A 21,680-nucleotide genomic window follows, 5' to 3' on the forward strand; every position below is an offset into this window, starting at 1 on the left:
CAATTTTTTAATTACCTGTATTTGACCGGATGTGTAATTTACGTAGGTGGTAGAGCGCAACGTGCAAAAAACGACATTGTTATACAAATACTAACTAATCGTCAACTAAGTATGCCAAAATAAAAAGGAAAACTATTCGCGTTCGACAAATAGAAACAACCTTGGTGGAATGCTTGAATCCCAAATTGCCCGCCCTGAATGAAAACCTACACATTCTCAAAGTATTTACGTGATTAATGCAGTAAATTGAGACTTGCAACGGAAAATAGACGTTTCTTAAGTAGAGATGTTACCAGTTTTTTTTTCTTACGATTATTAATTTCAGTTAAATTATCGTCGGAAACGCTATGTCGAAATTAGTGCCTTTATATACCACCCGCGTATACAATTAATGTGATGTTTTCGTAATTTCGTTAATTGCCGAGTTTCGTTCCTGTGAAGTGTGTGTTTTAATAATCAAGATGATTTGTTCGTATGCATAAAACGTTATAATGATGGATTTCACAATTCTTCTTAAGGTAGGTAAATTATGATTAAGATTTTGTTCAAACTGCGCTAAAGTACCTACATAAAATCATTTTAAATGCGTTAGTGTAACAAATAATTATTGGTTTTCTACATCTCACGGTTAATTAACCAAATGGCACCACTTTCAGTTTCTTGCAACATATTCTTATATAAAATTTATTAGGCTTAGTTAATTTACCGTTCCGATCAGACCGAAACAAAAGTGACCGACCACTCGTGACATTAAATTTGTGAGAAACGGACAAGTGGTATTGCGTTAATTATACTGGAAATCGATCATAACTTTTCCAATTTCCATACACCCACCGATTGTTGCCAATGCAAATTATATACCTCATTTCGAAAGGGTGTCGTAGGTATTGGTAATTAAAGTGCCTAGGTATATATTATCGAAACAAGTCATTTACCTATTTTCAAAAAACAAACATTGACACAGATTAGAGTACAAATTTACATAAACATTCGGGACTCTCATAGCGGTATTAGTGGTAATAACGTGATTTTAACAATTATTAATGAAAGCTTTTATTTCTTAGATTTGACAAAGTGCAATAAGAAAAAGTTATACCTACTTACAATATACATATTTCACCTGTTGCATTTCTACGAACGCCAATTACACCTAAACATTACCATTTAATAAATTTTATTAATACCTACCTGTGTCAAAAAAGTAAGTGAACGATCTGTATATAATATTATAAAAGTTCCAGATCTATATATGTGCAACTTAAGTTCCGAGAAAACCACAAGGAAATGTATAGGTATTCAGGGAAACTGCAGGGTTGATTTACGCATAGGGTGCGTAGGCTGAAGTCTAAGACGGCAAAAAACATGGGGAGGCAAATATATCACGATTTACCAGGGCCGGACTGGACCTACCAAACGGCCCGGGCGATTTTGCTAACCCGGCCCACTACCTCACCAGACCTACCAATATAAGGGAAAAAATAAATTTTTTGATTCAGACTTCTACTCAGTCAAGTAATATTGCAGCAATCTTATCTCACTTAAAACATACATGTATATACAGGCTGTTTCACGCAAACCGTTACCTAAAAGTATTTAGATTTCCATTAATAATTTAAATCTGAAGATTTGCATACCAACATGATGTTTTTCATGATCTATCGAAAGAAAATATTATCATAATTTCACTTTCGGTTTTACCGGATGTGGATAGCAACTTTCTTATTTTAAATAGAACACCTTATATTTAATTGAATTTTCGAAATCTACATGAAAATCTACGCCCTTTAATACCACATTTCCCTATACCCAGCATCAAAGGTTTTCAAGTTATTCGAGATTTTTCAAAATGACTCGAGTTTCAAAAAGTCTTCCAAAATCCCTGCGATTGACGATAAAAATATCCTTCAAAAACTCTTTGCTACGAAAGGAAGTGGATTTATTTTATTGGAAGTATGGAAGAAACTCCCCTTCAAAAATGTATTAAAGATTTATATTTTTTTAAAACTACAAAAACATGAATTACATGCTGTTTGTGTACTATTATAGCACCATACAACTTTTTACCGCATATTTGATTCTCAAAAAGGAGCTTATTGTTTCACTAGCTGTCGGCTATTCGGACGCCTTTAGAAATCATCAATTGAGGGCAAGGGAATATCGTAAAACTTTCGGATTTTCGGTATTATATTCGTACCATTGTGTTATTCCCGCACCACTTAGTTTGAAAACAGAAAGCCATTCCTAAATTTATGAATTTCCCTTAAATGTGTGTAGAATGTCAGTTTTTCTTTAATAAAATAGTTGTCCGGGCTTATCTAATTCGCAAGTATGAAATTATGTACTCCGTTAACCCAGGTTATGAGCCGTATGGTCAAATTTAGGTAAATTGAGTAGTATTTTTTTACATAATTCGTTGTGGAATCTCAAAATGTCATCACCGTCAAACCAAATTTTCCAAAATGAAAAATTGAAGCGTCGAGAGAACTTTGCCGACTGGAAATTTGCTGTACAGGCATATTTGGAGCACATAGTAAATGAAATACCAATCGAGGTAGCTCTAAATCAAGGTTAGTATATTGTGACCCCCAAGACACTGCGCAACTCAAGATTTTAATTCAAAACTTTCCCTCCCAAACTATAACTCAACTCCATAGCACATGATCGTCTCGAGTCTAGACAAAGCTACCTAACCTGAATATCGAAATAATAGGACCACTTACTACGTTGTGTTTTTAAGAGTCGCTACAAAATATGTGTTGCCTGTCGGAGTGAGGATCAAGTAAGGAATACAAATAAAACAAGTACATGCTTTAAAAACGGAGATTTAATCCAAATAATTCGCATTGCAAAATTAAATTTAGAATATGGTAGTTCACCGAGTACAAATATAACAATAGGTTGGGAAAAAAAAGAACTAACCAACCAGCCAACAAATTAATATTGAACTTTATAGCAAAATTAGTTGTCTATGGCATGAATGCATATTATTATGGTTGTCAAGTAAATTTATATAATGTCGAATCACAGGCTCCATTGGAATTCCTAAAGGAGCATTATTTCACACACATAACATAGAACAATCATTAAAACATTACAATAAATTCACATAATAAGTTTGGATAATGGATGGCCAATCCAAATCTCACACCGAGTAGTCTTTAGCTGCTTTGGTCATGACATGTCAGTATTGTATGAAAACGCTAGGAGTTGGCCCCTCAGAAGAGCATTTCATTTGGAAAGGATACCCCAATTGATAAAAAAATCGAAAGAGCACAACGGGAACACTCCGTACGCTTTTAGCAGATCTCTGCGCAAGTGAGGCCGGGCCTAGCCAGCGCCCTCATGTACGACTAAGCGAGACCCCAACTCTTTCATTCACACATCTCTAGGGCCAGTCCAACCCACCAGTTATAGAGTGCCGGGTTATAAAAGACCGAACTCTCTACCATTAATACTGACAGTAACCGATCAAAAGAAAATTAATGACATAACAAAAATAACCATCGGCAAACTCGCACGTAGACATAATCATAAACAAAATATAAATACAAATAGGCTTTGACAGTTGACATATTTGCACTGGCATAACAAAGATTGACACAAACCCAATATTCAGACACTACATATGTCAAGGGTCGACTCAACGCATAGATTAGCAATATCGGCAAGATGGCTCTTTTCCAAGACACAAAAAAACAGTACATAAAACATATATCTCTGCGTATGTCAGTTCTGATCTTTAACCAGCCTCTGCTACGTCAATTCGAGATTAAATATCGGTATCGAATATCAGTATCAAATATAGCACAGTACATATTCGAAACAGGTCACCCTGCCAAATATTAATAATCATAATCAAATAAATAGTAGGAGCATAACGATAAGTATCACATTATAACAAAAACAAAGGAACACGTCGTGGCAAAACATTAGTATAAAGTAATTAATTCTCAATGTCAAGTGCAATATGTAACAATCAACCACCTAAAGTACGTCACTCGCCCCCCAGATGAAGCACCCTGTAAATGAAAAGTAACATATTCATGCAAATAAGAAAGAAATGTGCTGCAATAAATTCAATTATAAATTAAAATGTAGTTCTGCATACTTGTATTGAATATCATCCATTAAGTGTACATACTGTATCTAAATATAAAAACACGTAAATCGGTCAGTAATTCATATTGCGGGTTGGCGGGCAAAACCAGCGCTTGGAACAAAGGAGTACTGTAAATTGGACAACAACATATTTACGTAGAATCGCTATGCATTTAATCCAAAGTATGACCAATATAATTAAAAAAGGGCAATTTGTATTTAGAATGGGTTATAATTCACAATAATCATGTTGTACGAGAATACCGTTAAATTGGCAAGTTATCTAACACGATCATTATCATTACTAGACAGGGGCCGATTTTAGGGGAGCGACAGGGGCGATCGCCCCCCCCCCCTAAACATACTGCTCAATTGTTTTTTTTATTTCATTAGGTTTACATAATAATCGAATTAAATAGACCTAACCACAAACCACCTGACGGAAAAGTAAAATTGAATAAAATACAAAATAATGCCGGCGGGGGCGGATTCGTGTATTGTCCAGACTGCGACTCACGACTGCACTCAGCACTGATTACCACCGCACTGCTGAAATTGGGCCAAAGCTACTTTAAAAACATTCCCGCGCACCTCTGCATCTGCAATTCTGTAGCTTTTTTTTAATTTTCGCCCCCCCCCCCCCCCCCCCCCCCCGAGTAGATGTATAAAACCGCCCCTGTTACTAGACGGATGCGATAGACGTAGGGATAAAAAAGAGTACGTCAGTCGTCACCTTTGTAATTGTCGAAGGTGCACTCACTATTCAAAACGTAAAAATTACTTCTGCCCTCAACAAAAGTACAAAGACATCTGCCTAAATCTTTCCTTTTTAAGCAAACCCTAGACGAAAATTTTTAATATCGACCGTGCTCCGAGACGTCGGGTCGATAGAGATGATTAAGTTCGCTCGTATAGCGTTATAATTTGTTTGACACTTTTATTGTAAATTATATTTCAATGTAGAGCAGAGAAGAAAAAAACACGTGTTCCACGGAAACGAAACAAAGCGCAATTTTGACTTCTTTCGTCGCGCCAGGGGCGGGTTTGGAAATATTTAAGTCGAATTTTAGCGGGCAAATTCGGTTCCATTACAATATTAAATAAATAAATAAATAAACTTGATGATGATTTTCCGAAAGGAAACGTTGTATTGAAATTCTCTCAACGGTGTCTTGTAGAGCTCAAAAAGTGGCAATGAGGAAGGAGCTTTTATTTTTTTGTATCTGTTCAAACAACAAAACATATGAACGAAATCGGCAAATTTCGGTGTATCTTTGGAAGGAATTGAAATTTTGCGGTTTTCTTAAAAGCATGATAATAACAGTTTAAATGCGCATATTCTCTCTAATTTGACCATCATCGTATGTTTTATGGTATTGGACATCCCCATAATAACCCCAACATTTTCGAAAAACAAATAAAAAAGTTGACTCTGCACAACTGCGATCAATTCCTTGACTTGTGTTTTCAATTCATTTTGTAAGACGTAAGAAGCATCTTTAGTTAAAATTTCAGAAAACAGTAGTACCTAAACAAGAAAATTAGATACGCGCTTAAGTAATTCTTTTTTTGACGTATGTATTCATTTTTCATTTCTAAGAGGCTAGGTACCTCTGTTAAAATTTTCGTAAAAATACGGACACAAATAAGAAAATTAGCGTTTCCCTTTTGCACATGTGCAATCCATTTTGACGTACTACTTCAATTTCATTTAATGGGCATTTATTTGCATGCGCAATGTTTGTTTTACCTGTTTTTAGTCGGATCATCTTCTTCTTCTAATAAAACATTTGCTGGTACACACATAGCACTGTCATAAACTGCCATTGTCAGTAAAGAATAAACTTGTAACAAATATAGAAAACGAGCTTCTGGGTCACTGAAAATCAGTTCTTCCTTGGGTGATGATAAACATAATACCGAAAACAGAATTGAAAAATTCGAAACCGTTCGCGGGTAATCATGTACACAAGCGAGCGGAGTTATTATGCACACAGACGGACGGACAGAAAGTTCAAATGACCAAAATTGACTATGTTAGTTCCTTGACCATTGCCCATCTATTATTCAAAACAGAATTGAAAAATTCGAAGCCGTGCGAGAGTTATCCATGTATCTATCGTCTATCGGTATACACGGCTGCGTACAGCTTTTAAAACGTATTTTTGGCGTAAAAACTAAAATATACGTAAATACATAGGGTTTCTTCATGAAATTTCAGAAATTTGTATATTCGTATTAGGTAAAATGAAAGTAACGTTCCGGGTGGTCAAATAGTACCTAGCAGTGGCGTAACTACAATGCCTCAAAGGCACGCAATGAAGACGGGCCCCGACTTAAAAGGGGCCCCGGCAAGAAATGTACAAAACATTTAATTTAAGGGTCATGCACATGCTTCCTTTTACAGTTTATAGTTACAGTCCGAAGAAAATTCTGAATCATTGTTCACGGAGGGTAAATATAGGTGAACAATCTCCTTTCCAAATAACAGTCCGAAGTCTCTTACATAAAGTACCTACATGAAATACTTTGTTAATTAGCGGGACCTTCTCCAATCCAGAAGGTATCTGGAGGTCCTGGATATAGTAAGCTTACTGAAGTTCTATTTCGAGATGAATACCGCTAAGTAATTTTAACACTCCAGCATTTACCTCTACACGGAGGTACCAGATCGAGTAAAAAAGGCAGATTCATATACAAAGAATTGAAGTCGCTAATCAAACGTTTAAGCATCGAAGGAAATGGCCAATATTAAACAAATCAAAATAAGGATAACATTTAAAGCGAAACAATTAAATAACAAACAAATTCAGGGGTTACCTACCCCTAGTTACAAATAGCTGAAGTCAAATGAAATTAAGTACATTATTACCTTTTGTTATGGCACAAATACTACACAAAGCTTGACAATTAAAGTTCGAACAAAATCAACTGGATTCTGACTGAACGCAGTGACGCTAAATTTTACAATGGACCTGTAATTTGTGAACCAATGAATTACAAAATGCAAAATCAGCAAAGCTAAATCAAGACACTATTTTCTACATGTACACATTAAAATCGTTTAAAAATTGCTGATATAAGGAAAGGGCCCCCCAAATGTTTCTGAAGACGGGCCTCTAAAATGAAGTTACGCCACTGGTACCTAGTGATATCTCAGAGAGTCAGAAAGAGATTCATTTAATAAATTTGAACCAAAACAATGTCGAGAATTATTTTTAGTTTCTTACAACCACCACTATGGGTAGAAACAAACACTTTAAAACAGAATAACATGATTTTATCCGAAATTTTAAACGCAAAATCGGAATCGGAAATTTGGAAACAGGTAAGCCATGTTTGCGAAAGAATGGACAACATCCATTTAAAACCTCTTAACAGTTCTCTTTACTGTCTTCTGTATTATTGCCTCATTGGGTCATCTTGTATGGATTCTCGACTTCAACAAAACTGCTTCGACCAGAATTTTACTGGATAATACGATGGATCTTTCTCACCATATGCGTCAACCAAATGTTAGTGACTATAAGTATATTTCCCCATTCTTTAATTCAACGCACTTATTATATCATTGAAGATACATTGACATTCTAATATTTGAAAATGTGCACTGTAGCCCTTCATCTCATCGTCGCCACTTAAATTGTACCCTCTAAGGTTCTCCTTCATAATTTCCAAGCAAGTAAATGTCACCGGATGATTTGTTAAAATTCAGTAATTTTGAGGTCGAACATCGAGATTGTTTTCTATCAAGATTCAATATAGTCAGAAATACGTTGAGAGTAATGAGGCATGGGGCAATGCACATGGGACGCCGATACGCGATATGTACCGGATACCTTCCCCAATATACTAATTTCTAAAATTATTAACTATCGTTTGATACCTATATATGACTTATGTAAGAACAGCACACCACATGATTAAGACAGACAGACAGACAAAGGGCGGACAATAGCGGTTTTATGAAAATTTATTTCAAATGCACTAAAAATAGAAGTGAATATCTTGAAAACGTCCTTTGTAAAACTTCAATATTTTTCTCTTTACGTCTTCATTGATTAGAATTAGCGCTTACCTGTTTTTAATTGATGGTATAACCATTCAATTCAATGGTATAACTTTCGTGGGTGGGTGATCTCCATCACCATCCCATGTTGTGCACCCGCGCTTGACTCTAGATAACATATTAGCTCAATCATATGAGGATTTTCTCAAGAAAAAATTCCCGAAGTTTTTTTCTCAACGGTTTTATATGTATTTTGAACCGCTGAATCCGAATTTTCACTTTGCTAACACGCCAGAGGTGAGCTAACTGCGGCAGCCGCAAATTATTTGCGGCATTTATACATTTTCGCCTATAACTCAAAAACGGTACGTTTTCAAAGAAAAACTATTCTATACAAAATTGTAGTTCACAAAATTTTATACATTTAACATGTAACAGCCAAATCTGTAGGACTAACCAGACCACCGCCAGCGGCCGCGCCAAAACGGCTACTTTTCGTGCAACTTTTAGAAAATGTAAAAATGGTGCTCCGACATATCTATTTAATATAATTTTTCATTTCTTATCAAGTGGTGATATTGGTTTTTCATTTACATGGACTTTTTTGACTTTGAAAAGTCACATGTGCTAACCGCAAAAGCCGCAAATGAGACAAAAGCATCAAAGTGAAAAAAAACAACAAACAAGTGAGTAGTTGAATTTCACTAAAATTCAACGTACAATCAGAATATCCGATTAAAAATAATCTCATTGGCACCGTTACCGCAGTTGCACAACCGCAGTTTGGAATTGCTGCGATTACCGCAGTTCAGCGTTACCAACCTATATATACCTATACCTATAACACAAACTTATTTAAAAAACGCATAAAAGAAACACTGATAAGTAATCCTCTGTATTCCATTGATGAATATTTCGAAATTAAATTCTTCTAACTGTTCATAAAGTTTTCTATTATTGTAATTTGACTTGTGTAAATATATTGTGATAAACTACACTAATAAAGTATTATTATTATTATATTTAATGGTTGACGAAATGAATTGATAGACACAAATATAAATTGAAATGCTCAAAAGCTTTTTTTATTGTTTAAGAAATGAAAATTAAAAAAAGTCTACATCTAAAATAATTTCCATTCTTTTATTTCCCCCATCTTTCCTTCGACTCTTTCCTCGTTTTACCAAATAACATTTTACTCCTTCCTTTTTCATCACTTTACTACACCTTCTTTCTTCTTTTGACTCGGAACGGGCCAGTCTGGGGGTCTTCGTAAGGACCCGGCTGTGGGTCTGTGGATGGAGATGGTTCGCGGTCTGTGGATGGTAGGAGGACGGTAGTGGGTGGAAAACGGTACCGTTCGTTGAGACCTCCAAGAAAGATAACGCCCGTCACCTTTGATCTCGAAAACACTCACGTTTTACTTTCAAAAACACCATCTCAGGAGACGGAGAACTCCGAGGAGAAGTCATTTAATGATCAAATTAATTAAGTAGGTAATCGTTAATTTGTTGTGCATTTTATTAAGAATTAAAAAAGGGCGATTGGGACTCGTCTGGAAGAAACATGTATTGGTGATGTCAAAACTTTAAGAGCGAATATCTCGAAAACGGTCTGTCGGAGGAAAGTATCCTCCAAGGCAAAATGAATCAACTGGGCGAGACATACCTATTGGTGAAGTCAAAGCAAATACCTTGACAGAATTCTTCTGCAGAATGGAGTGTCGGAGGATTTCGAATGTATACCAGGCGGTCTTTAAATGTTTAGGTGTAAAGAGCATCCTCCCCATTAATCATCTACCAAGCAAGTAACCCAACCATTTACTAAGCTATTTCACTTAAAAAAAATGCACTTTAGCTGCACAAGAGTTGTGTACAATTTATACTTTTTTATTCATGTGTGACATTTTCAACTAAATCTATGCGAAATGAAATTACCCACTCAGGGCCCTCTTAGGCATATTCTGCGCCGGAGTGAGAAAGGAACTCCTGAGCCCCCCTGTCAATAAAAAAACATAAATAAAGATAAGAGGTCGAGGAAGAGGACTATCGTTGGTAGAAATTAATTCCTTTGGTTGAAACCTCTCATTGGATTGGAGTACCATAAAGGATAAACCCAGTTCGCCCCTCAACGCTGAACTGCGGTAATCGCAGCAATTCCAAACTGCGGTTGTGCAACTGCGGTAACGGTGCCAATGAGATTATTTTTAATCGGATATTCTGATTGTACGTTGAATTTTAGTGAAATTCAACTACTCACTTGTTTGTTGTTTTTTTTCACTTTGATGCTTTTGCCGCATTTGCGGCTTTTGCGGTTAGCAGATGTGACTTTTCAAAGTCAAAAAAGTCCATGTAAATGAAAAACCAATAGCACCACTTGATAAGAAATGAAAAATTATATTAAATAGATATGTCGGACCACCATTTTTGCATTTTCTAAAAGTTGCACGAAAAGTAGCCGTTTTGGCGCGGCCGCTGGCGGTAGTCTGGTTGGTCCTACAGATTTGGTTGTTACATGTTAAATTATAAAATTTTGTGGACTACAATTTTGTATAAAATAGTTTTTCTTTTAAAACCTACCGTTTTTGAGTTATAGGCGAAAATGTAAAAATGCCGCAAATAATTTGCGGTTATTTGCAGCTGCCGCAGTTAGCTCACCTCTGGCGTGTTAGCAAAGGGAAAATTCGGATTCAGCGGTTCAAAATACATATAAAACCGTTGAGAAAAAAACTTCGCGAATTTTTTCCTGGAACGTCAGTTCTGGAACCCCCGTTATTGTACTATTTAGAGTAAAATACCCTACGCGTACGCTGCGCCATCTGTTGATACGGCAAGTTATTTTCAAATTTTACTCTGCAAAACACCTCTTTGACTTGCTGGTATGTTAATGACAAAACACAAATTTTCGGGATATACACAACGTTGTGAAGCCCTCACTGAGCTTCGGTTATAGAAAAATAAAATATAAATCTAAAATTAATCCTACAGTGTTTACACTTTTACCTTTGAGTGAAGTAATTAATCAATGCTTTTACCATTCCCACAGATTAACATTACCTATAAACAATAATTCTATTATGATCCAGCAGGAAGCTCCAAATTACCATCAGTCACCTTACAACAATAAACATTTTGCCTGAGTAGCAGAAATTTAATATTCTGATGGCTTGTGCAGAAATTTAAAATTCTGGCTTGTGCTGCAATTTAGTTTTAGATACATTTGTACACTTCTTTACTTTGCTGTTACACTAATACTGAAACACGGACTGGTATACACGGCATTGTGAGGACCTTATCGCGCCCGGCCTCATTACTATTCTCCATTCCATGTGCATCTTCCAGATCCTTGTGCCTGACACATTTTGTAGAGTATAAGAAATTCTTCTCCAATGAAGCCTGTGTGTTTTGTTTTATAATTAACAAATAATGCCATATATGATATTACAGCATCTACTTCCTACAAAAATAAATAAATTTGTTAAAGTAGCTGACCTGACCTCTCTTGAGTAAACTGCTCACCAAGTATGGGGTTGCTTTTACTTAGTACAGATGTCGCATTATTTTGTATTTAGTTTGCTCCTCTATGTTATGATCTCCTAATGCAAAATCAAGTATTTTCTTTAACTTTTCGGCACAACACACACATAACACCGTGCTTCGGATAGTAATGAAAAATCGATCACTTCTGAAACAAAAAATGTCTTCATCAAAAGCTGTTTTATGATAAGAAAATATTATTCATGCTATGGGGTGTACCACAGATATATTTACGATTACGCATATCTGTGGGTGTACTAATGCAATAATTGGGAAATAACAAAGGCAGTAAGGAGGTAACGAAAGCGACAGATTTTTTTTTACCATTTTACATTTACAACAATTTACATTTTAAAACAGTAGCTTGTACGAGTTAAAACCTGGGCAAGTAATAAAAAATGTTAAATTTATCTCTTTGCCATCGAGCTTGTTTTCCCAATTACATTGGTGCACAGATGGAGATGTTGATACTAGTGATAATTGAAAACGCACGATATGCAAGTATTGGACTTCGAGTTAAATCGTTTGGACCTATTCAAACCAAATACGATTTTGATATCTTTTGCATTATTTAGCGTATTATCAATCCGGCGTTTTTTATCTACGAATTCACTCATAGTCCAGTAAAAGTAGACATTGGCCCAGAAATTTGAAAAAACAAGCTGAAAATTGGCATACATGGTGAGGATAGTGCTAGAAATAAATCCTGAAAAGTCCCAAAAGATCCCGGTTGGGGAACGGACGCCATCTTGAAAAAACTACCCCTAAATTCGATTTTCCGATTTTTGAGCATAACAAATGAACGGATGGTCCAAATTTCGTCGGCAAGGTGTCAAAATGGTTGTTCTGATGTTTGTTTTGAGTGAAATAATTATTCCGTATAATACGATGCCCTTGCAAATGTGACCTTTTTCAAAAAACCACCCCCATCATGGGTTTCTCTCTTTTCCGGCTATTGTTGTTAAATAATGCTTCGGATAATTAGTATTGATGTTTCTAAATCGTTCTTCTTGACGTTCTCTATCTGAATGTCAAAATTTCTGTTAAAAAAAACCTTCAGAGTTCAGAACAAGATTGAGAGCACTAACTAAATTTGAACACTATTTTCTTCATTATATTTTTCATTATTATTTGCAGTCAGGTTAAGTTGCACGTAAAAAATATTTAAATGCATTTTACAATTTCATCAATTCTGGAGATATGTTGCTTAGGGTTTAGAAAGAAATCGTTTTTTTTAATCCTCAACATGTTTACAACACTCGACAGAAGATGTACTTAAACCCTGGCAAACAGATCATCATTGTTTCAAAAAAATTTAACATTTCGAACGTGTCAAATTTTTAATGCACTACCGCCAAATATTAAGGCCATTAAAACCTACCAAAAATTTAGATGTGCATTAAAACAATTTCTAGTAGAAAAAGCGTACTATCACCTAAATGAATACTTAAACATTTGAAACCTTTTAAAATATTTATTGCATGTTCGTCACAATTTTAGAATGTATCTTTTAATGTGTTTTTTAAAATGTGTCGGTTTGTTTTAATATGTTATACATTTTTTAACTGCCGATGAGGAAACCAGTTTCCGTATTACATAAACACTTTCTAAGATAACCGCTCTTTTTGCTATTTGCTATTTAGGTAGTAAGGTTACACAAGATAATCGTTGCAAGGAAGATATAAAATCCAAGATAGCGCAAGCTAAAAAAGCATTGGCATAAAAGTGGGACCTGCTAAGATCCGAGATAAATATAGGAATTAGGAAAAGATTGCTAAAAACGTACAAATGGAGTGTAGGTCATACAGGTGCGAAACCTGGATGATAGGCAGGCAAAAGTAGGATAGAATGAGGATTAGCTGGATGGATAGGGTAACAAACGAAGCAGTCTTGGAGCTAGTACAGGAAATAGGGAAATGTGGAAAACCGTACCGAGAAGACGAGATAGAATGATAGCGAACGTGCCTAAGACACGGAGGAATAGCACTACTAGCTATAGAAGGAGGGCCGAGGGCAAGAGAGGGGTAGGACCACGGAGACTGAAATACATACAGCAAATAGTTAGGGACGTAGGCAAGGGTAGTTATGTAGAACTGAAAAGATTAGCGCAGGATAGGAAAAGGTGGAGGACTGCGTCCAACCAATCCTAGGATTGCGCAAACAAAACAACAACAAATGCCGAAAACGTGAAAAATCCAGGTTGGGGGTGATTTTCCTAAAAAGCTCGAATTTCCAAGGGCTTTTTTATGTGCGGAATTATGTTTTTACTCCAAATACACATTAAAACAAACATTTTGACACCTTGGCAACGAGAATCAGACCATTGGTTCATTGGTTTTGCTCAAAACTCGAGAAATCGAGTTTAGGGGTAGTTTTTTCAAGATGGCGTCCGTTCCCCAACCGGGATCTTTTGGGACTTTTCGGAAATTGGTTCTGGCACTATCCTGAACATGTCGGCCAATTTTCAGCTTGTTTTTTCAAATTTCCGGGTTTGGCCCTTATTTTGTCTAATTTTACTGGACTATCAAGCGACAGACCCAACAGGGCCATAAGAGAGAGGAGCTAAGCCCGCTCGTGGAATCCACTTTGCGCACTCTTCAAAATATGACCCACATAAATGATCAAATATAAAGAAACGGTGCTTGAGATTCGAAATAATTGCACAATTCACGTCTGTGTATAAATTATTTTCTCTGTATATAGTGGTCAAATTTTGTCGTTGGTGTGGGGTAACTCTTAAGCTATAAGTGAAAGAAAAAAAAATTACCTCGTATTTTTGCAAATTTATTTGTAAATAGGTAGCTTGGTCCGGCCGGCTGGCTAGCAGCAAATGCGGGCCCATTGAAAAGCGCTTGTAGAAAGACGAGGTACTACGTAATTATCAACTTTAGTGACGGGGCTACATGACGTGGGGTCGGCGACATCTGGGCGCCATCTCCGAGCGTGGTATACTAACGTGGTGATTTTTCAGTTTTTTCCTATTGTCTTCTACAGTTTTGGTCCGATTGTTTTCAAATTGATGTCGTCAGATCTTGTGAACGCGCACAACTCCTGCGTAACGAAATTTTGTTTTTGCCTAGGGTTGAAATTATCCACTTCTTGCGCTAATTTTCGAGAGCTAGTCGCTTTGGGTGTCCAAGCTCAAATCGCGATCTTTCTTTCTTGTGTGGCCAATAACAGCTCTGAGAAGTGCCCCAAAAAATTGAGTACTATTTTGCAGAGGGGTTTTCGCGAAATCCACCAATGCGAATTGCGGGTGAACGGGACATCGGAAGCGGGCACCGACAAAGAGCATGTGGTAGCCCCCGACAAGATTTTACTGATTGTGGAGTCAAAACTCCAAACGCGAACAGGACATCGGAAGCGGGTACCGACCAAGGGAATTTGGTAACTACAGACACAAAGACAGATATAATGCAATCAAATTGTAAGTTTGTCAATAGCTTCTAACCTTATGTCTGTTTTTTATATTGTAGTTTTTTAAAAGTACCAAGATGATTCTTTTGACTTTCCAGTCATCCTGAATTTTCGCTCTGTTCCATACTTTATCAACCACTTTTTTCAGCATTGGTTTTCATTGGTTCCCCATAATTTTCGCCACCATCCCATGGTATCTACGGATTTTGCATTTTCAGGTTATTGTTCCTTCTACATCTTTCCCGTGTGCTATAAATTAAAATAAATGGTATAAATTTGCCCCGGAGAACTCGCTTCGATAAATTTGCACACGAAAATTCACTCCCGTAAGATTCCCCCCCCCCCCCCAGAAAAAAAAATACAAAAAAAACAAATTTCGATAAATTTGGAAGGGTAGTTTGACTGAGGAAACCGAAAATTGGGACGGGTAGTTGTAAACTAATCCTTTCCTTTATAGAAATGCGCTAAAAGATTCATGATAAAAATCTCGGATCTTCGGAAGGTCAGGATTTGGGTGACTTCAAAAATCCCTATTTTTTAAACACTGTTAAAATATCTTCTTTTTTGCCTGACAAACTTTGTCTTGGGTAGTGTATGTTCGTAGTTTCTTGCGTTTTTACGAATTAATAGCGCCATTCCTTTTCCTTATTAAAAAACTAGTGATATTTACATTTTTGAAAACAGAAATATCAAATAACACAAAACGTATAAATGACTTCCATAAGACAAAACAAAGTTGATAATGATTGACTGGAGACGAAACGTCAAACTTAAACTTTAAAACTAGCATCTTATAGGGGGAAAAAGTAGCTATAAGAGTATGTCATTTATTTGGAAATATCATTTTCAATAACTTCGGTAAAAAATAAAAACGATTTTGAAAAATTTGGTAAAGCACTCGCAATTTTTTCAGTTACAAAACTGCATTTTGAATACGCAACTTTGCCAAATTTAAGCTACCTACCTATCTTTTACAGTTCTCCTGTGTGTCAATGCAGCTTCGTTGTGAAGAAATGACGATTTTCCAAATGTTGCCATCAAGTTGTTTTGCAAAAATTGTTTCTTGCTGCGTTCATGGGGAATCTATTTATCAACCTAGACGTCAAAGAGGATTCTACGATTTTCTAGTGCTGATGTAATTCCTCCCTGGCTCCCTCAACTCTGACATACGCGATGGACGGACAAAACGCTTGTAACCGCCAGTTTTTCTTTCTCAAAACATTGCCCTCTGATCTTATAAAATTTATTGGACTAAGCAATGTTATAAATTTCAGATTAATAAATATGTGTTATAATTATAATTAGCAATAAGTAAATAAATTCAAGTATTATTCCATTTCACTCTCGGAAGTATAGGGACGCCGAAAGTCCTCACATCATTGTGTATATCCAGAAAATGAGTATTTGACTATTAGTACAGCAGCAAGTTGAAGAGACCTATTTGCAAACAAAATGAATCCACACACGATTTGATAGTGTGCTGAAATAAAGTAAAGAAACACTGAGTGATTGTGATATTCATCCACAGAATTTTCTAAGTATGCGTATGATTACGTATTTGGTATTAGCAAAGATTAGAGAATAGTCTTTGGTATTAGCATTGAGTAATTAATCACTCAACGGTATTAGTAACGATTTTGTAATTAGAGATTTGACCATTGAAAAGAAAACTGGATTCAAGTTAAAATTAAAAGCTATCTTAGGCCAAAGCGTACCAGTGGAATAGAATAAACCTCTTTTAGTTTCTGTTTTCCTGTTTGAAAATCGTCCATTTCTGAAACAACGTCGTGCACGCGCTACCCCGACGACATTGCTTCACCGAACCTATACGCCGGTATACCACAGATCAGATGTAAATACATCAGTGCTTATTTACACAAAATGTTTTAACACGACTTATAAAATTAAGTGTAAGTTTGTTATAAGTTTCGTCGTAAATTGTATCTAATCTATTACCTAATTAATTAGTTGAATAAACAATTTGAATATCCCCGAATTCGGCAATTAACGTTATAAATACAGAAATGAAATGCGTTTCTCGTAAAGGAAAAACGTGTAAACAAATACAGCAAACGAGCTCTTGGGTATGGCTATAGTAGCATGCGCAAAACCAAATTTTGAACTTGGTGTTTAAGATTTGCTTTTATTCCAAGTGCCAATGTCTCAAATTTCATTTAAATATCTTCATAAATAAAAAAGTTTGCAATTCGGTTCATAAATGGCCGAGATACCAAAACGGCATTATCAATGTTGACAACAAAGTTTAAAAGCCGCCTGCCACACCTTCAAAGTAATGACTACCCATTGCTAAACATTCCAGGACCTTAGGACAATTCCCCAAAAAGTATAGTTCAAAACTGCAGACGTGGGTCCGGACGCAATCAACATGTTTAAGTGTTTTCCGAACCCCCTAACGCAAACTTCGAGTTGCCCGAACGACCGAAACATGGTCCCCACAACGTTGTGTATGCCTGAAAATGACTTTATAGCGATTAGTACAGCAGCACGTAGAGGAGGTTTGATTCTGATTGCATGCTAATTGGAAAGATGGAATTACAAAATGTAGGGATGGTACAGTATGGGAACATAACTGGTGGTATGGGCAAAGAAAGATTATTCATTCTCGTGTAGACAGCAATAAAATTGTTGTGCACACTTTGGGTAAAGGGATTTACCTAATTAGAAATACGTAATACCGATCAGAAGAGGTTACTGTGAGTTGTGATCATTGACTGATTGACCAATACGGGGGTGTTTTTGGTTTTTCTACTCCATAATAGTGCAATTGTCTATTCATCAATAAACAATGACATTACCGTTTACATTTTCAGTTATCCTGCTTTTTAGTAACTTTCTTTATAGATTTCATGAAAAACTAACAGCATTTTTACAAAAAATTAAAATATAAGAGACTGTTAATGTAAACAACCCATATTATGTCAATTGCCAAATCAGCATGAGAAAGTTCTTATTTGCAATTTATAAACTATATTTTTCGGTACTAAGACAGGACGTAAATAAATACCGGTGGTGTGATAAACTGAGCCTCAGTTATTTCAGATATTGAGAATTTTGGGACAGTAAATATCAGAAATAAAAAGAGATATAGCATTTCCTCCCCTTTATAAAATACATGATCGTGGTTTAGCATTGAACATTTTTGATAACCTCTTTTACTTACTAATATACTAATAGATATACACTCGTTTTTGGGATATACCCAACGTTGTGGCGTCCCTACTCAACAACATCGTATTCAAAATTAACTCGAAAGAAATAAAACTGGACCAACAATATATATCAAACGCGTTCCGATTAATCAATTAATTAATCTCAGATAGTGGTCTACGCCCTACGGTATTGCGCATTTGCACATATAATAAAGATATGTCTTAAACGGCTACATTTCAAACTTGCCATTGGAAACACGCAGAAATGAAGTTGATTTTACAAATTTACCTTATTTCTACTATAAAATTTCAAGCTGCTGTATCTCGAAAACTGGATGGTCAACGGTATTGACCTTTTGCAGACATAAATAAGGATATATTTTAAAATATGTGTGCAAAACTGCAAACTTGCCAATGGAAGAACACAATTCGTTTTGCAATTCATGTAATTTGTTCGAATAATTTGTAAAAGGACACTGTGAATGTTGAATCGATTAGGCTCAACTTTCGGCATTGCTTATTAACATCGCTAAAGTTATGCCCACTTTGAATTTCATGCAATTCGGTTCTTAACTAACGGAGATATCAAAAGGTCCTTCCTTATTTTTTTACGTATACATTGCCAATTCAGGAACTCCGATCTACAAATTTGATAAAGAATCCACTTGTAAAATTTAATCGTAATTGGGTCGTTTTCGAGATATCGTTCCATCGAAAAATTATGAACTCGCTAGCAGCTCGATGTTTACGTCACTACATGACTACACTAGCTTGAATTTGAAAAGAAAATTCTTATTTCAAATATAAAATGGTGGCATAAAATGTGAGCTACAAATTAATTTTTTCTACAACTGTCAAAAAAACCTGTCATTTTCTGACGGATTTCGAAACGCGAAGTACTAGATTTTTAATCGGTTAATTAATAAGTAAGGTTGCTCTTGACAACGTGCGCGAAATCGTCAACAGTGAAAAAAAGTATTTCGCGCACGGGACAAAGTTGAACTTAAACAGCAATTTAATTAACAATCGGTTCAGTTGTAGAAAAAATATTGTATATAACGCTAGCGCGAAGTTATTTCGCGCATTTGACTGATATTTTAACTCGGCTTCGCCTCGTCAAAATACCTTCAGTCTCAATGCGCGAAATTGAACTTCGCGCTCTTGTTATATAAATAACTATTTTCTACAACTGTCAAAAATCCCTGTCATTTTCTGACGGATTTCGAAACGCGAAGTACTAGATTTTTAATCGGTTAATTAATAAGCAAGGTTGCTCTTGACAACGTGCGCGAAATCGTCAACAGTGAAAAAAAGTATTTCGCGCACGGGACAAAGTTGAACTTAAACAGCAAATTTAATTAATAATCGGTTCAGTTGTAGAAAAAATATTGTATATAACGCTAGCGCGAAGTTATTTCGCGCATTTGACTGATATTTTAACTCGGCTTCGCCTCGTCAAAATACCTTCAGTCTCAATGCGCGAAATTGAACTTCGCGCTCTTGTTATATAAATAACTATTTTCTACAACTGTCAAAAAAACCTGTCATTTTCTGACGGATTTCGAAACGCGAAGTACTAGATTTTTAATCGGTTAATTAATAAGTAAGGTTGCTCTTGACAACGTGCGCGAAATCGTCAACAGTGAAAAAAAGTATTTCGCGCACGGGACAAAGTTGAACTTAAACAGCAAATTTAATTAACAATCGGTTCAGTTGTAGAAAAAATATTGTATATAACGCTAGCGCGAAGTTATTTCGCGCATTTGACTGATATTTTAACTCGGCTTCGCCTCGTCAAAATACTTTCAGTCTCAATGCGCGAAATTGAACTTCGCGCTCTTGTTATATAAATAACTATTTTACACAATTTTTAAAAAGAAATATGAGTTGCCATATGAAATATATATTTTGTTTAATGTCGTATTGACACACAGTGTAGTTTAGTGTGAAAAGAGGTCCGTTACATAAAGTTTTCATAGTCATGGCCCGTGTAAAGCAAAACCAAGAGGAATTTATAGCCAGAAATCGTAATGTGGCACTCAATCTTTCATGAGGTGTAATTGCGGTCCTCATTATGGTGTCCTTTTTCTGAATGATCGGCGGCACCAATGATAAGAGCCTTAAGTATATCTTATATGTCCTCATCCATCCGCAAATAATTGTGCCAATCTTTCGGACTGAACCTCAGTTCTTTTAATAAATTTACATGGGAGTAATATTTCCTTTTCTGTAACCAGTCTTTGGTCCAGAACTTTCGCTTCACTCTTTTTGTATTACTTCCGACAGCTAACAATAATGTAACAACAGCTAATCCTTGAAATAATCTGTCGACGTCATTTTTGCGCGAAACTGGCGTGCCTGGCTGGCGTTCGTCTATTCCGTAGTGTGTGGAGACCCCCTATAATTTAGGTTGGCCTCAAGGCCCGTCGCCTCGAGGCATTCCTTCGGTTTTTCCGTTGCGTATGGAGCCGTCTTAATAGAAAATGATGGAACTTATTTCGGAGGCATGAACCAACGGCAACACCAAACCCTTACTTGACTTAATTGATTTATCTATAATAAACCTCTCGCCAGGAAAGATTGCCGGTCACAGAACACTTGATCCCGGTCTACAATCTATGTTTTTCTAAAGATGTGAGCGACTTCCGGGATAGTATCGTGTCAATGTTCAACAAATAGACTTTTCGTACAACATTGGCACGATCCTATTCCGGAAGTCGTTCACGTCTTAAGAAAAACATAGATTGTAGATCGACACAAGGTGTGCTGTGACCGGCAATCTTTCCTGGCGAGAGTAATGTATTAAAAGTATATAGTATAGTATACGCCATACTCCTCCGATAGTCTTTGGCCATACAAAAAGAAAATCGAAAATGATACGCGTCCAGCAGTCCACGGAATCGAATCAAAGCACTGGTCCTACGTACAGTCTTGATCCCTAGCAGCGAGCAAGACGGAATCGACTCCCTCTCACATGCTAAAATAGAAGTCATCCTTGTCGCGGACGGCTGGAAAGCCGGAAAGGCATATCGCGTATAGTAAAAATCAGATGTGCGCATGCGCAGACTGCGCAATGCCAACTTTCTTATTTATGGAGATATTTCTTTGAAATTTTAACCAAAGATGCTTATAGTAAAAGCAAACGTATTGCATATTGTAAATATCAGATTAATAAGCGTATGCGCAATATCAACTGCGCAGTAAGTGTCAACTTCCTTATTTATGAAGATATTTCTTTAAAATTTTAACCATATATGCCTCTAGTAGGTAATGAAAAACATAGCGCACATAGCTATGGCCTTTGGGGAAGTATTGATCAATTTATGGAAAATGTGCTGAAGTTACTCGCCTTAGGGCGAAAACCTTTTTACTTGTTTATCATATTTGGTGCCAATAATATTAAGTTCTTGTTTTATAAAAATAAATCATTTTTTATCCGCCTTCCACCAT

The 21,680-nt window shown here is 36.2% G+C and overlaps 1 protein-coding gene across 1 annotated transcript in view; it reads left to right on the forward strand.

Annotated features, from left to right (window-relative positions):
• The first annotated feature begins 250 nt into the window (after positions 1-250).
• LOC116169405 overlaps positions 251-21,680 on the forward strand; it is a 64,392-nt gene continuing 42,962 nt past the window's right edge. The window contains exon 1 of the mRNA XM_031485491.1: positions 251-518. The gene's annotated coding sequence lies outside the window, so the exon portion shown is untranslated. The remainder of the gene's footprint in view (positions 519-21,680) is intronic.

Source organism: Photinus pyralis, unplaced genomic scaffold (genome assembly GCF_008802855.1).
Source record: "Photinus pyralis isolate 1611_PpyrPB1 unplaced genomic scaffold, Ppyr1.3 Ppyr1.4_LG4, whole genome shotgun sequence".
NCBI lineage: Eukaryota > Metazoa > Arthropoda > Insecta > Coleoptera > Lampyridae > Photinus > Photinus pyralis.